This window comes from Heteronotia binoei, chromosome 3, assembly GCF_032191835.1.
Source record: "Heteronotia binoei isolate CCM8104 ecotype False Entrance Well chromosome 3, APGP_CSIRO_Hbin_v1, whole genome shotgun sequence".
In the NCBI taxonomy this organism is placed as follows: domain Eukaryota; kingdom Metazoa; phylum Chordata; class Lepidosauria; order Squamata; family Gekkonidae; genus Heteronotia; species Heteronotia binoei.
The window spans coordinates 69198679-69214945 of NC_083225.1; the positions used below are offsets into that span (position 1 = coordinate 69198679).

A 16267-nucleotide genomic window follows, 5' to 3' on the forward strand; every position below is an offset into this window, starting at 1 on the left:
CTCTCTGGGAGGAGTTCTTCTGCAATGGTGGGCACCAGTCTGTTCAGGAGTATTCTGGCAAGGATTTTGCCTGCGATGGAGAGCAAGGTTATCCCCCGGTAGTTGGAGAAGTCTGACTTTTCCCCTTTGTTCTTGTGTAGAGTGATGGTGATTGCATCGCGAAAGTCCTGTGGTAGTTTGCCTTGTTCCCAGCAGGTGAACTTCACTTTGTGAAGTGCGCTATGTAATACTATGCCCCCATGCTTCCAGATCTCTGGTGGGATTCCATCAACTCCCGCTGCCTTGCCACTTTTCAGTTGCTTGATGGCTTTAACAGTCTCTTCTAGGGTGGGGATCTCATCCAACTCTGTTTTCACTGGTTGAAGTGGGGTGAGGTGGATTGCTGAATCTTGAACTACGTGGTTGGCACTGAAGAGAACCTGAAAATACTCCGACCACCGGTTCAGTATGGATGCCTTGTCTGTGAGGAGCACTTGGACGTCTGCACTACGCAAGGGACTCTGAGCCTGATATGATGGGCCATATACTGCCTTCAGGGCTTCGTAGAACCCTCTTAAATCACCAGTGTCTGCACACAGCTGGGTTCTCTCTGCAAGCTTGGTCCACCACTCGTTCTGAATGTCTCGACGCTTGCGCTGGAGGTTGCTACATGCAGCACGAAAGATTGCTTTTTTATCGGGATAGGAGGGCTGAGCAAGATGTGCTTGGTAGACAGATCTCTTTTTCGCTAGTAATTCTTGGATCTCTTGATTCTTCTCGTCAAACCAGTCCTTGTTCTTCCTTGTGGAGAACCCGAGGACTTCTTCAGAGATCAACAGGGTGGTAGTTTTTAGGTGTTCCCAGAATGCTTCTGGAGAAGGGTCTGTGGGGCAACTGGGTTCCTCAATTCTTGACTGGAGTTTTGCCTGGAAGGCAGCTTTAACTTCGGCTGACTGAAGGTTGCCAACCTGAAGCTTCCTCCGAGGGATACCTCCTCTCCTAGGTGTGGGTTTAAAGTGAAGACAGAGATTGCAGCGTACAAGACGATGATCCGTATGACATTCCGCACTGGGCATTACTCGGGTGTGTAAGACATCTCGAAGGTCTCTCTGGCACACCAGAATGTAGTCGATAAGGTGCCAGTGCTTGGACCGTGGGTGCATCCAGGTTGTCTTCAGGCTGTTCTTTTGCTGAAAGATAGTGTTGGTGATGGTGAACTGGTGCTCCGTGCAGAATTCTAGCAGGAGGCGCCCATTATCATTGCAGTTGCCAATGCCGTGTTTGCCAAGTACGGGGGAGGGATGGTGGCTCAGTGGTAGAGCATCTGCTTGGGAAGCAGAAGGTCCCAGGTTCAATCCCTGGCATCTCCAAAAAAGGGTCCAGGCAAATAAGTGTGAAAAACCTCAGCTTGAGACCCTGGAGAGCCGCTGCCAGTCTGAGAAGACAATACTGACTTTGATGGACCAAAGGTCTGATTCAGTATAAGGCAGCTTCATATGTTCATGAGTTTCCTTCATATGTTCATGTTCAAGTACTCCTTTCCAGGCTTCCGAGTCTTTACCTACTCTGGCATTGAAGTCGCCAAGGATGATCACCTTGTCCTCTGTAGGGGTCTTCCGTACGAGGTTGCGTAGATCAGCATAGTACTTGTTCTTTTCTGCAGGATCTGCTTGAAGGGTTGGGCCATACACACTGAAGAGTGTTGCATGCTGCTTGTTTTGAAGTGGGAGGCGCATGGACATGATGCGATCTGAGTGACCTGTTGGCAGGTTTTCGAGTTTGGAGGCAATGGAGTTCCTGACCATGAAGCCAACGCCAGAAAGGCGGCTCTCAGCCTTTGACTTACCCAACCAGTAGAGGGTATAGCCGGCACCATGTTCTTGAAGACTACCTTCCTCAGGGAAACGGACCTCACTGAGAGCTGCTATGTCGATATTCAACCTGAGAAGTTCGTGGGCAACTAGAGCAGAGCGTCGTTCAGGGCGACCACTGTCTACTGTGTCAAGCATGGTTCTGATGTTCCAACACGCAAGCTTTAGTTTTTGCACACTTTGTGAGGCAGGTGCATGCCTTTTCTTTGTTGTTATTTTTTGACGGCAAGTAAGGATGCCCGTTGACCGCAGCTAGCCAACTGGGGTGGGGGAGACGAGCTTTGTTTAGGCCACCTTTTCTAGGCCCCTCTCCGTGTGGAGCAAGCAGTGCTGTCCCTAGATAAGGCTGCTTGGTCATTCAGGGTGCTGCCGAAAAATGCTTTCGTCTCCAGGTCAGCATCAGGCGACCAATACCCTGAACTGCCTACATGCAGGATCGGGACTGCGGCTTCCAGTGGCATCTTCCACCTGCCGTTTCGCCCCTTGCCCATTGCTGCAGGACTTGGTGTGTTGTGGGTTGTGGATGTGGATATGCCCTTCAGGCCTGCGCAGAGGAATTTTTAGGTGAAGCACAGTGTGCGCGGTACTGGCTCCACCCTTTCACCTTGGGTCATCTGCCATGGCCCAGTAAGCCGGGACGCCGGCAGCGAGTCCTCCAGGTGGTAGGTGTTACATTAACGAGCTCTATCTGCCCGGGTTTGATGTTAGAGTTTTCCTTCTCTTGGCTGGCGAGGCTGGTGAGCCTAGCTTGCCCATCCGGTTATACCACCGGACATTCAGTTGCACCATGACGTGGCAAACTCTGTGAGAAACCAGCAGGAAGGTGTTGCCACGGATGCAGTAATGCAGGAGAGGCCATTGCAGTGACCATCTGCCAGGCATAGCCGGACAGTGATCACGCGGCGTTCACTACACCGGGAGAGGAGAGGCTATGTATTGCGCATATACTTTCCCTGGGGGGGGGGGCAGGATACCCAAGAGGGAGCCCACCTCCCCCCCTAACCCCCCCCCCCAGCAAATAATGGTAAATACTAGAAACACCAGCACAATTAGCAACACAAAGTGTTTTGGACTTTTTCCAGGTTCCTTTACTATCCACAGAAGAATTAACCAAGAAAAAGCAAACATGGCATCTTGATTGTTTTGCTACTTGGTGTACTTTTCCTTGTTCTTCTCACAGCAGTTATCTTTGAAAGTATATTTTCACATGTAGAGTTACCTAATCCTACTGAGAGGGGAAACAGACCTTAAAAAATAATCAAAGAAGGCTATATAACATCTAAGCTAAAATGACCAGTAGTCAGTGGAAGGGTAGAAAAATAAACAAACTGACAGCTGTTTTGTCTAGCTGTTTCACCCCAAGTAAGCACCAGATGCATGTTCACAGAATTGTGAGTGGAAGGTAGCTTCAAAGAATTGTGAGCGGAAGGGAAATGGCTGTGTATTCCATAAACATTTACATAAGTGTTCATGCAGAGTTCTGATAGGTGACCTCTATAGCAGCTCTCATGCTTCCACAAGGTCATCTTTTGATGTAGCATCACAGTTTGCTCCCTCAGCACAGTAGTACAAGCTTTTCCGCAGGTGGGAAAGCACCTTTAAAACCAGCCCATATTTTTGAGAATAGTATCCCCAAACCCACAGAAAAGTTATGTCTTAAAGGCAAAACTCCTCTGTAGCAGCCATTTACAGACCCATTATTCTTAAACTCAAACAACTCAGTTAACCGTCCTGCTAGAGAAGATGTGTTACTGCTAACTGGCATATGGCTATCCTTAGCATTTATGTAGCATTTGCAGTGTTTCATTATTCATATTATAAGAACTACAGCACAACAAACCCTGTAAGGCCAATATTAGTACCTCATATTGCAGACTGGGGGACAAAAAAAAATAGCTTGCTTTAAGCCTCCTAGTGAGTTCCTGAATGTGGGTTTTTGGATGATTTACATGTTTACAAAAAAACAATAAAGGAAAGGTGGGGCAAGTCACAGTTCCGAGGCAGCTTGTGTGAAATCGGATGGAAGCCCCGTGGAAAAGAGGAGCGTGAGACCGGGACAAGGCTAGTGGGGAATCAGTATAAGTTAGATTCTATAACTCCCCTTCACATAATTGGATCCTATGATGTTCTTTTGCTAGGGAGAAAAGACTTAATCCAATTGAGAATTATTAGTTCTTAATTAGAATACAATTCCACTGTAACTACAAAAAAGATTCAATAAATTCCACAATATACAGTGAAATCCTGTGTTCCTGAGAATAAGCCTCACTGAAAAACCTGAACAGGATTCCATGAAGATTTGTTCAGGATTGCACTGATAGTATATCTTTCCGTCTCACAGTTATCAACATCAAGAAATAGAATATTTCCCAATCCAACAGGTGTATATTTTCCATGGATCAAAAACCAAAGAATCAACTCTTTTGGCAAATGCTCCAGAAACTAGAGGCAGTTTGACTTCGGTAGTGCTGGCTAACTGGCTTGGCCTTCTGGGTCACGAGATTCCATGGCTGAGTGGGGTTTTAATCTGGGTTTAACCATCTGTACCTAGTATTCTAACCGTTGCTGTGTACAAGATTAACTAGCACTAAAAGTCCAAATATATAAGAAAAGCATCTAAATTCTGCACTTCATGTAGAACTGAAACATTAACTCCACTGAATATTATTTACAGCTTACTACAGCTGATTACAGAAATGGCAACTTTTACTTACATTTTCATAAATATTTGACATTTTAATGTAAAGTTTATCTGATCAGGAATGGCAGATAAAGGAAAATAAACCACTCTATTCAATATAATAGACTTCCCTAGACACATCTTTATCTCTTAGGCCAGCAAACAAATGAGCTTCAATGATAAAGAATTCATTATTTGAATACCAGACACCAGGAAAGGATATATTGATAAGCAACATTTGCTTTTAAAGTAGCAGAATGAATGTGAATCAGGAGCTAACAGAATTTCAGACATATTACAGAGGACAAAGTAGAAAAATAATAAGCAGAGCTACCAAAACCACTATATTTGCTTTAGGAATATAGAGTTTAAAATGATATTTATCTTTCAAAATGACTTACTGGAATACCTTGAGTATATCACAGAAACTTGAAGACTATGAAAATGCAATTCCACCAGGACAGAATAATTACAATAAATATTTAAGGAATTTCCTTAAATGAAGTTATTATGAAAATGGAGGAGTTATTTTATTTATTATTTATTTATTTATTTTATTTCATTCGATTTATAACCCACTGTACCCCACCGAAGCGGGCTCAGGGTGGCTGGTGCAATGGTTAGAATACTAGGTACAGATGGTTAAACCCAGATTAAAACCCCACTCAGCCATGGAAGCACATGACCCAGAAGGCCAAGCCAGCTAGCCAGCACTACCGAACCATGTCTGAATGAGTCTCATGCCTTCTGCTATCCTCCTTCCATTGTATTCTTCAACTCAATTAGTTTTTCTTGTTCAGTGCAAACAGGATGCTGTCATAATACCTGAACCAATAAGCTATGATTCATACTTGCATTATATCCCAAACCAGCTTTCTACAAGGAGAGTGAGTACAAAACCAAAAGCCACCCTGAGCCTGCTTCGGCAAGAAGGGCAGGATATAAATCCAATCAATCAATCAATAAATAAATAAATAAAAGATTTATTTATATAGCACCAAACCCTGATTATTGCCAGCTCAACATTGGCAACCAGCAGGAACTGGTCAAAGGTAGGAACATATAAATATGTGGCATTCTAATGCTCAAGCATCACTTCTGATCCTGGAAGCAACATCACATTGACGCAATGCTTTGAGATCCTCCAAAACTCTATGGTTTTACCACAGCAGAAGACACAACAGTAGGATGAAGCCTGAAGAGACTACAAATTCCTTGGAGAAAATGGCAGTTTTGGAGGTAGGACTCAATAGCATAATACCCTGAGGTCCATTCCTTCAGTATCCACCCCCAAATTCTCCAGGAATTTCCCTGTCCAAAGTTGGTAATTCAACCATGCAGCTCTAATTAACACCTTCAGCCTCAGTGACTCAAGACAGGCTATAAATAAATAAGCTATAAATAAGCTAAATAAATAAACAGACATCACTTCTGACTGTTGGGTTAGATAGCCTACCTAGACCCAAAGGTTTATTGAGGTCAGTATGCTATTCTGGCGTCTTTAAGGGAGTAATGTAATTCAACTGTAACATATCATTACGTATTTACTTGTTATGTTTGATAGAATGCAAATAAATTAAACTTGAAATTTACTGAATATTTTGAAGGACCACAATACTCTTGAAAATTTTCTTTCCCAAGTCCCTTTCAGAGTTCCATAGCAACACAGCATGTTGAGTAATGCTCATGGAATTTTGCCTGTCTTCTTTACATTTTACAAACAGCACATAAGATCTCTTTTCACAGGAGAATTTATCATATGATGCTGGGCACACAAGCTTTAACATAAAGAGTTCACACAGCAACATAAAGAGATGTGCTATTTATAAACCAGAAGACATACGTCAGTGCTTTCTCAATAGGTCTCCTTTTTCTTGCTTAAACACATTTTTTTAGAGCAAGGATGGGGGAGGAAGAGATTACATTCAGCACTTAAAATAGAAAACAAGCAACATCTAACTGAAAACTCAAGATTTAAAGATCCAGGGAAGGCACTTTAACATCATAATTTCAGATTTCCAGCATATGCATTGGATGAGTTGACATAAACAGTTAATTTACTATTTGCCAAATGAATCTCTACCAAAGGCGAGCTACTACTACAAAACACAGTGCTTATAGAAGCTGCTGGAAAGACATTTCACATAATCAAAGGTACAGGGTTCCTTATCACCAAATTAATAATTACCCCTCCTGTAAGTAGACAGTGGATTTGCAGACAATTTTGATTTATGCACCTTTACATCCTTCATACATGATGGAAAAAATATCAAGCTATTGCACCAGAAGTAGCCCTTTGTCCAGTATCTCCTAGTTAAAGTCTATTCCTTTTAATCTTTTAAGCTTCTTTCTGGATTGAACAACTGTTCTCAACTTGACTGATTTTCCTTGAAAAATACCAACGATTCCAGATTCAACTAGAAATATAATAAATGCAATGGATGAAATACTACAAGGAAAAATTAATTCTCCCAATCAGAAAACTGAATTAGCTTTCCTTGCTAAGGTTGCCACCTGACCACTAGCAACTGGTAGAAGCAGGGAAGAATCAGCCATAAAGGCCACAGGGAAAAGTCTCAATGGCCAATGGACTAGCAGGGCACCTCTCCCTGACAAGTTCACTCCATCCTCAAGAAAGAAGCAGCCCTTGTCCCATTCTGGGTGGTTACTTTACCCACCGCTGCAGCAAGCCAGGAGCCCTCACAGCTGCTGAGGTGTCCCAGTTGTCTCAGCCCTGGGGGGGGGGCAGGGTCAGCAGCCACTAGCTATGAAAGCAAGCTATCTGCCCTGGCCCCATGTGGGGTAGGTGAGCAGTCACCAGTCACATGACTGAGCTGCCTTTTGTGTAAGGAAAAGCCTCCTTAAAGAACATCGTGATTACCAGCTTTGTTGCCAGAGCACCTGGAGAAGTGACTCGCACACGTCTGGCCATAGAGTTCTCTGGAATGGAGTCGAGCCTGGTAGGAAGGTGGCTGCGTGGAGCAAAGGAAACTGCACCGCCAGGAGCTATCCAGGAGAACGGTTATGAAGTTCTGACCATGGAATCCACCGTGGAGGGCTAACACCACGCAGCCACCTTCCTACCAGGCTTGACTCCATTCCAGAGAAGCGGACGGCTCACGTACACACCAGATGTCACCTTTGGCCTACAAGCAACCTACCCACCCCAGAATGGTTAATAGTCCAACCGCCACTTTCTTTGTTTAATGGAACTCTAGACAAAGACTGGTGCCCCTTCCCTTTCTCCTCCCTTGCACCTCCCATCCCCTAAGGGCTCAAGAGAGTCCTTATAATATGTGGACTAGCTACCCACAGGTGTGCTTCTATCAGTATTCCAACTTCCGCTTCATAGATCCATCCCCGATTCTAAGGCCAAGTTTCGGGTCCCTTCTCCCACTTCCTCGCTTGTCGCCACTGGAGCCTTCCTTGAAGACTACGATAGGTAAATATCACCCTGTTTGTCTACCCATGTGTTCCTCTATCTATCTATCTATCTATCTATCTATCTATCTATCTATCTATCTATCTATCTATCTATCTATCTATCTATCTATCTATCTATCTATCTATCTATCTATCTATCTATCTATCTATCTATCTATCTGTATTTCCTAGGACTGAATGTGTTTTTATGAGTATTTTATCTTGTATGAAAGCCTATATTTTTCCCAATAAATTTTAACTGATTTTACTTAATTAGAGTCCCAACATTCTTACGCATTACCTTTCTGGACGGTTAATCTTGTATACATAGGTAAAAGATCCCTAGTGAGCAGGTGCCCGCCTGACTATTCCCCAACCTTGTTTTGAGGGCATTTCGGTTTACATTTGCTCTCCCTCCCTATACTGTAGAAGCAAGCTCCTTTCCAGGGCTGTTTTTGCTTCCTAGTCTGCCCATATGTGGCAGGTTTTAGAGGCCAGGCACACGTAAAACTCTGTCACTCTGATATCATTGTATCTATTCTGGTGTGCACCTGGAATTGATGCTATTGTGTTAGGGCAATGCTCAATGATTCCACTAAAATTCTATGGTTTTACCATAGAGTTTCAGTGGAATCACAGAGTATGATTCTGACATTATGACATAACTTCCAGATTTGCATCAGAAGTGACACCACACAATCAGAACAATGGTCATTTTCGCCACATTTCCCCACACTTCCCAAATGAACAGTGGGGCAAGGGGACAGAGGCTGCTGGCCAGGACAGTGTGAAGGCTGTCAGCCTTCATCTTTCAAACCTTCTAAAGGAGTCCTCTAGCCAATCAAAATTCACAGACCAGTGGGGAATTCATTTAGAATGTATTTAATAAAAATCTTAGCAGATCATATCTGGTTTGCTACCTCCAGATGACTAACTAATTGGAAATATATATGTATATTTAAGTATGTGAAAGTATACACACATACATCAACATCTGACCTAGAGATGGGGTTGCGAGCCCTGAGGTGGGAGCAGGGGATCCCACAACTTCACAGGCTCCTGTCCACAGGCCACTGGAAGCTCTGCCCCCCCCCAAAAGCTACAAGTAAGTAAGTAAGTAAATAAAGTAAGTAAGTAAAATTTTATTTATATCCCGCCCTCCCCCGCCAAGCAGGCTCAGGGCGGCTAACAACAGCAAAACAACAATACATTTAACAAAACATTAAATTAACCCCAAACCAATTAATACATTAGTTAAAACAGTTACTAAATCTAAAAACATTTAGATCTGACAGTACCGTTATTAATCGACGCTATGCCTGTCAGTTTGTGAATGATGGCGGATCTCCAGACTGGACCATTTTGATGTTTCTTGTGGACTTGGTCAGCCGTTCATGAATGCCTGTTTGAAAAGGGTGGTCTTGCAGGCCCTGCGGAACTGATCAAGGTTCCGCAGGGCCCGCACCTCCTCTGGGAGTTGATTCCACAAGGAAGGGGCCGCGGTAGAGAAGGCCCGTGCATAGGTAGTCCGAAGTTTAACTTCTTTTGGCCCAGGGGTGGTCAATCTGTTTTTACCTACTGACCTCAGTGCTCTCTGGGGCTCATACGGGGAGAGACGGTCCCTCAGGTAGGTCGGTCCTCGGCCATATAGGGCTTTAAAGGTAATCACCAGCACTTTGTACTGGACCCGGTATACAATCGGCAGCCAGTGCAGTTCGCGCAGCCCCGGCTGTATATGCTCCCATCTTGGGAGGCCAAGCAGCAGCCTGGCCGCCGCGTTCTGCACTAGCTGCAATCTCCGGGTCCGGCACAGAAGCAGCCCCATGTAGAGGGCGTTACAGTAGTCCAATCTTGAGGTGACCGTCGCATGGATCACCGTTGCTAGGTCCCGGCGCTCTAGGAAAGGGGCCAACTGCCTCGCCCGCTTCAGATGAAAGAATGCTGACTTGGCAGTGGCTGTTATCTGGGCCTCCATTGATAATGAAGGCTCCAGTAAAACACCCAAGCTCTTTACCCGCTGCGCCGCCTTCAGCGGCGCACCGTCAAAGGTCGGGAGAGATATTTCCCTCCCCAGAGCGCCACGACCCACACAGAGAACCTCTGTCTTCGCTGGGTTCAGCTTCAGCCCACTCAGCCTAAGCCATGTTGCAACAGCCTGTAGGGCCTGATCCAGGCTCCCCGGGGCAGAGGCGGGCCGGCCGTCCATTAGCAGATAGAGCTGGGTGTCATCTGCATATTGATGGCAACCCAGCCCAAACCTCCGGACAATCTGGGCAAGAGGGCGCATATAGATGTTAAATAACATCGGGGAGAGAACTGCTCCCTGGGGCACCCCACAGTCTAGTGTGCGCCCCTGGGATCGTTCACCCCCAATTGCCACCCTTTGTCCCCGACCCATGAGGAAGGAGGAAAGCCATTGTAAGGCCAACCCCCTAACCCCTATGTCGGCGAGGCGGTGGATCAGCAGCCGATGGTCGACTGTGTCAAATGCAGCCGACAGATCTAATAACATCAGCACTGCCACACCGCCTCGATCCAGTTGCCGTTGGAGGTCATCTACCAAGGCGACCAGAACCGTCTCCGTCCCGTGGCCTGGCCGGAAACCAGACTGGCATGGATCTAGGACAGAAGCGTCATCTAGAAACCTCTGTAGCTGCAACGCCACTGCCCTCTCGATAATTTTACCTAAAAATGGTAAATTAGACACCGGTCGGTAATTTGCCAATTCGGCCGGGTCTGCTGTAGGTTTTTTCAAGAGGGGACGGACCAAGGCCTCTTTCAGAGGTGTTGGAAAACGCCCCTCTGAGAGGGATCTATTTATGATGTCCCGTAAAGGACATCCTAGCTCCCTCTGGCAAGATTTAATCAGCCAAGAGGGGCAAGGGTCCAAATCGCATGTTGTTGGGCAGGCAGCAGAGAGGACTCCATCGACTTCCTCCAGGCTGAGTGGGTCAAAGTGGTCCAGCGTAAAATCCGAAGACAGGTGCGGGGCCTCAATTCCACTCACTGTATCTAATGTGATAGGCAGGTCTTGGCGGAGCGACGAGATTTTATCTGCAAAATATTTCGCAAATGCCTCACAGCCTATCTCTAATTCTCTAACGTTTGGTTTGCCTTGTGGCAATGTTATTAGATCGCCAATTACTCTAAACAATTGTGCTGGGCGCGAATTTGCAGATGCAATCTTGGCTGCAAAGTATTCTTTCTTTGCAGCCTTGACTGCCATCTCATATGACTTCATAAACGTTCTATAGGATGTTCTCGTCGCTTCGTCCCGAGTATGCCTCCACCGCCTCTCTAGTCGTCTGAGCCCTTGTTTCAGCTGGCGTAGCTCCAAGGTATACCATGGGGCCAGCCTCACACGAGGGCGCAGAGGGCGCCGGGGTGCAATTTCATCGATAGCCCTGGATAGTTGGCCCTGCCAAACTTCCACCAGGTCATCGAGGGAATTGCTAGTGGGCCAGGGATCCCTCAGGGCTGTTTGGAACCGTTCCAGGTCCATCAAGCCCCGAGGGCGAGCCAAAATAGGCTCTCCGCCCATACAGGGTTGAGGCGACATCTCCATACGGGCCTTAAGGGCTAGGTGATCCGACCATGGAACCGCTTCCACCGCGATATCATTCACCAAAATCCCGGGCGCAAAGATCAGGTCTAATGTGTGCCCGGCCTGATGCGTGGGAGTTGTGACAAATTGAGAGAGCCCCAGTGTCGCCATGGAAGACACTAGGTCCATCGCCTGAGTGGAGGCCGTGTCATCGGCATGGACATTGAAGTCGCCCAGGATCATGAGCCCCGGGTACTCCAATGCCCAGCCCGCCACTGCCTCCAATAGTGATGGTAAGGCGCTGGCTGGTGCGTTGGGCGTACGGTACACCAGCCAGACCGCCAACCCCTCTCCAACATCCCACATCAGACCGGCACATTCGATGCCGTTGATCTCTGGGGCCGGGAGAGCCCGAAAGGAGTAACCCTCCCATATGAACAACGCCACCCCTCCCCCCCGCCCGTTATTCCGTGACTGGTGAAAGACCGAGTAGCCTGGGGGGGTCATCTGGGAGAGAGCTACTGTCTCTCCGTCCCGCACCCAGGTCTCGGTCACGCAAGCCAGGTCCACTTCCTGTTGGAGCAGAAACTCCTTGAGGATCGAGGTCTTATTATTGATGGACCTGGCGTTGCATAACACCAGTGACGGAGACGAGCATTTCCTCTTGGCCCTACTACCTACCACCGTTGGGATGGGAAGTAGACTGGAAGGTGGCCGAGCGCCATTTTGTCTCTGTCTCCTTCCCTTGTATATCTGTCTATTCCCACCGTCATACCTTCCCCTCCCCAGGAGCACTGGAATCCCCTGGGCCAACATCTGCACCAGCCTGAGATAAACTCACCGTACGGTCCCCCCGCAATTTATCTCCCACTTTATCCCCACCTGCCGTTCAATTTATCCTCCTCCCCCCCACTCCTCCTATTCTTACTGCTAACCCACTAGTTGCATCCTAATTTAATTAATTTAATAGTCTATCTCAATTTCCCTTTCAATCAACTAGTAAAATATTATACTGGACAATTTTAGCACTATTACAACCCAGCGCAATGTCCCCAACATGATGACACACGCAGAGGTGCCATCCCCAGAATGTTGAGGTCACTTCTGTGTGATGTAATCACATCAGGACTCCCGGAAAGCATCTAATCCCCTGCTGGTGAGCAGGTAAGAGCCAGCAACCTTACCTAGAGAGGTGAAGAAAAAAGTTCAGCAGAAAAAACATGACTCACCATGCAACTTCAGCACTTAGGTCCATGTTTACAGTGCCCAGCACCAACTTTGGATGAAAGCATATGTACAAATGTCAAAAACAATAGTCAGCAAGTCTAGGGAGGACTCTTACATAACTTCAGATTGTGAAATTCCTGGATGTTTGGGGTAGTTGGGGAGAGAAAGGACTTCAGCAAGGTATGATGCTACAAAGTCCACCTTCTGAAGCAGCCATTTTCTACATGGGAACTGACCACTGCAGTCTGGAGATCAGTTATAATTCTATATAAGAATTATTTATATATATATAAATAATTCTATATAAGTTATAAGATCTCCAGGCCCCTGTCTGGCTCCCTATTGACACACTTCACAGAACAGGTAACTGCTTTGCTTTCCTTTGGAAAGGACAGGTTGGGATTAGGAATGCATGACTGAACCAGAAGTGTCCTCAGTCTCACCAACCCCCAATTTTGGAACAGAAGCAAAGACTTTGTTTTTAATTTCTGTAAGCCCCATAGGGAGGGGTTTTTTTAGGGGAGGTAACATACCCAAAAACATCAGAGGCACAATCTTAACTATATGCAACGTGGTGTTTGCAGGAGGCATTTCATTTCCCCCTTCCTCACTATTTCCTCTTTCTCTTTCCCAAAAGCCCCCATAGTTTCCCCCCTTTTCCTGCTTCTTTCTCTTATTCTAGGATTGCCAACCTCCAGGTGAGGCCTGGAGATATTCTGGAATCCCAACTACAGAAATCAAGTCCCTTATTATGGCTGCCAGCTCTAGGTTGGAAATTCTTGGAGATTTGGAGGTGGAGCCCTCCTTCCAAAGCAGCCACTTTCTCCTGGGGAATTGATCTCTGTCATTTTAAGAGCAGTTGTAATTCAGGGTGATCTCCAACCACCCCCCTATGGATGTTGGCAACTCTAGTTCCTATGAAAGAAATGGCTGCTTTGGAAGGTGAAGTTAATGACATTATACTCTTTTGAGGTCACTCCCTTCCTCAAACCCCATCCTCTCCAGGCTCCCCCACCCAAATCTCTAGGAATTTCCTAACCTGGATTAAGCAACCCTACCTCCTTCCACCCAACAGCCAACCTACATTTATTTGCCTTTCTGTCATAGGATCCCCCTCCAGCAGCCTCTGTCTAGAAAACATGTAGCCCAGTTTTGTGGTGCTGTCCAGTGGGCCAGGCCCACTTGCATGGTATGAACCCTCAAGAATTTGTGTGCTGGCACCTCACTTTCCCCTATATCCCCCTCTCCACAGTGTTTGCTCTTTTCCTACTGTGGACAACCCCCATATCCTCTTCTCATTCCCTGTCTCATTCTCTCTTTCTTAGCCATTCACCAACCAACCTTTTATCTGCCTCCCATATTCAGCTATATTCATTATTTATTTACGGTACTTCATTTATACCCCATCTTCCTCCACAGTGGGGACTAAATTAGCTTATCTCCTGCCTTCCTTTTTATCTGCACAACAGCCTTGGGAAGTAGGTTAGGCTGAAAGTATGTGATTGGCCCAAAATCACCCAGTGAGCTTCCAAATATGGGAATCCTAACCTTCCCAGACCCTACTCTGAAGAGCTTTAAGTGCTACACCACACCAGCTTTCATAGGGTGGCTGCTATTGAACGGCAGCAGGCAGACAGACAGGCCTAGCTGAGTTATGCAAGCTGGATGGTATAGTTACCCAGAAGTTGCTTCCAGGCCTAGAGATTCCAGCGTCCAGGTGGGGGCTATAGATTTTCCAGAATTACATCTGAACTCCTGGAGAAAATAACTGCTTTGGAGGGTGTGTACTCTATGGCATACTATCCAGCTGATGCCTCTCTCTTCCCAAAAACCCAACTTCCTCAAGACTCCACCACAAAATCTCCAGAAATTTACCAATTGGAGCTGGAAACCCTAGTCAGGCCTGATCCTGATAAGTCCTCCTTCAAAAACCAATAGACCTGCAAAGGCCCCTGCCCCCTTCCCCTGCCTTTTTAAACAGAGCAACCCAGCCTGGAAAACTATGGTTGCTTAGCAACAGCCACTAAGAGGAACAGTTGCTTAAAGCTCCTTTTATCATTTTCAGGATTTTTAAACACCTCAATGTATTTTTTTTAATTTCACATTTTTCTGCAAACCTGGAGCCCTTTTCAGGTTTGTAGAAAGATTCTGGCTTGCCTGTTCACAGTTCCAGTCACCATATTTAAGTATCCAAAGATTGTCCATTTCTAGAAAGTTTCTAGAAAGTTTAAAGCAATGTGCCATGTATAACATCAAACAAACATGTATAGTTTTTCAGAAGGAAAAAAAGTCATTGTTTTAGAAAATATACACACATTAACTTTGCTTCAACTATGGTAGACGTTTATTGGAGCAATTTCAAAAACAGCTCTGAGCTTTCCAGTGAATCTGAACACCTTAAGAAAAAAAAGTTCTGCTTTTCACTATGTCTACAAACACACTTTCAAGTCAGTCTCCATGTTGCTCACGTATTCCTTAAAATCAACATATGCTTATTAAAGTGGTAACATTCTAAACTGACTCCAGCATATAGATTTAGGACTGGTGCATAGTCAGTGGCAAAGTCAGAATATTAATTACAGCAGTTCTTCGAGCTATGATTGCTCTGTAGATACTGAAATGCTACAAAAGAAAGTGCTTTCCTTCTGGACCAGCTCGCAGGTCACATGCTACCTCTGAAGAATCCATGTGCCTCCCACACACTTTTTCTTATAGTTTTGAGAACAACACTGGCTGTGGTTTATTTTAAGATTAAGAATTTTTAAGGCAGTATATTCTGAAGCCCTCATAGGTACATTGGAAATTAAGGTCCCAGTTGTGCTGTTTCTCAATTCACCAACAAAAGAGCGAATTCATTGTTTTTTACTTTTCTGATCATAACTGCATGATATTACCATACCTAGACAAAGCCAATGCATTATCCCCAGCAAATGCACATTTGGCATGATTTTCCCCATGCAGGTCAATAAACAATGTCCTGTTCTGTCTTTCAGATCTAAAGAATTGAGGATGCATGAGGTGGTCATCTGTGCATCTCACAGTTACCATGTGAGATATTCTTGTCACTACACCTTCCATGTTGTGTTTTAGTAGTTTTATCTGTGCGTCATATTTTTACTTTTCTGTTTCAAATCAGCCTTTCCTGGATACCTTCATTAGCCTACAGGAAGAAATAAGAATACAAACCAAGATGCTTTACAGCTGCTTTGAAAGACAGCTTAGATGACCGGAATGCAAATAAGGAAGCCCATGCCAGCAGCGTCTGATAGATCTACACATTTCAGTCAGCTGGTTGTCAGCACTGCCATCATGGGCTCATGAGGACTCCTACAGGATTAAGCTGCAAGAACCACAACCATCTAGGTCAGCTTTTCAATCAGCACTTGTTGCTTTCAGAGGTTTTACATCAGGTTCAGACCGACATGTTAGTGTATTGACACAGTCATTCGTCTTGGCTGCCAGCCAAATGGTAGGATGATTGTCCTGTGCTCCACAGGGGGCAGCATCTTCTGTGCACACACATTGTGTGCAACACACTCAGAG

General features: G+C 45.6%; 1 protein-coding gene across 2 annotated transcripts in view; it reads right to left on the reverse strand.

Moving 5' to 3' along the window:
- Window positions 1–16267, reverse strand: part of GPM6B (glycoprotein M6B) — a 166817-nt gene that overhangs the window by 76032 nt on the left and 74518 nt on the right. The window lies entirely within an intron of this gene.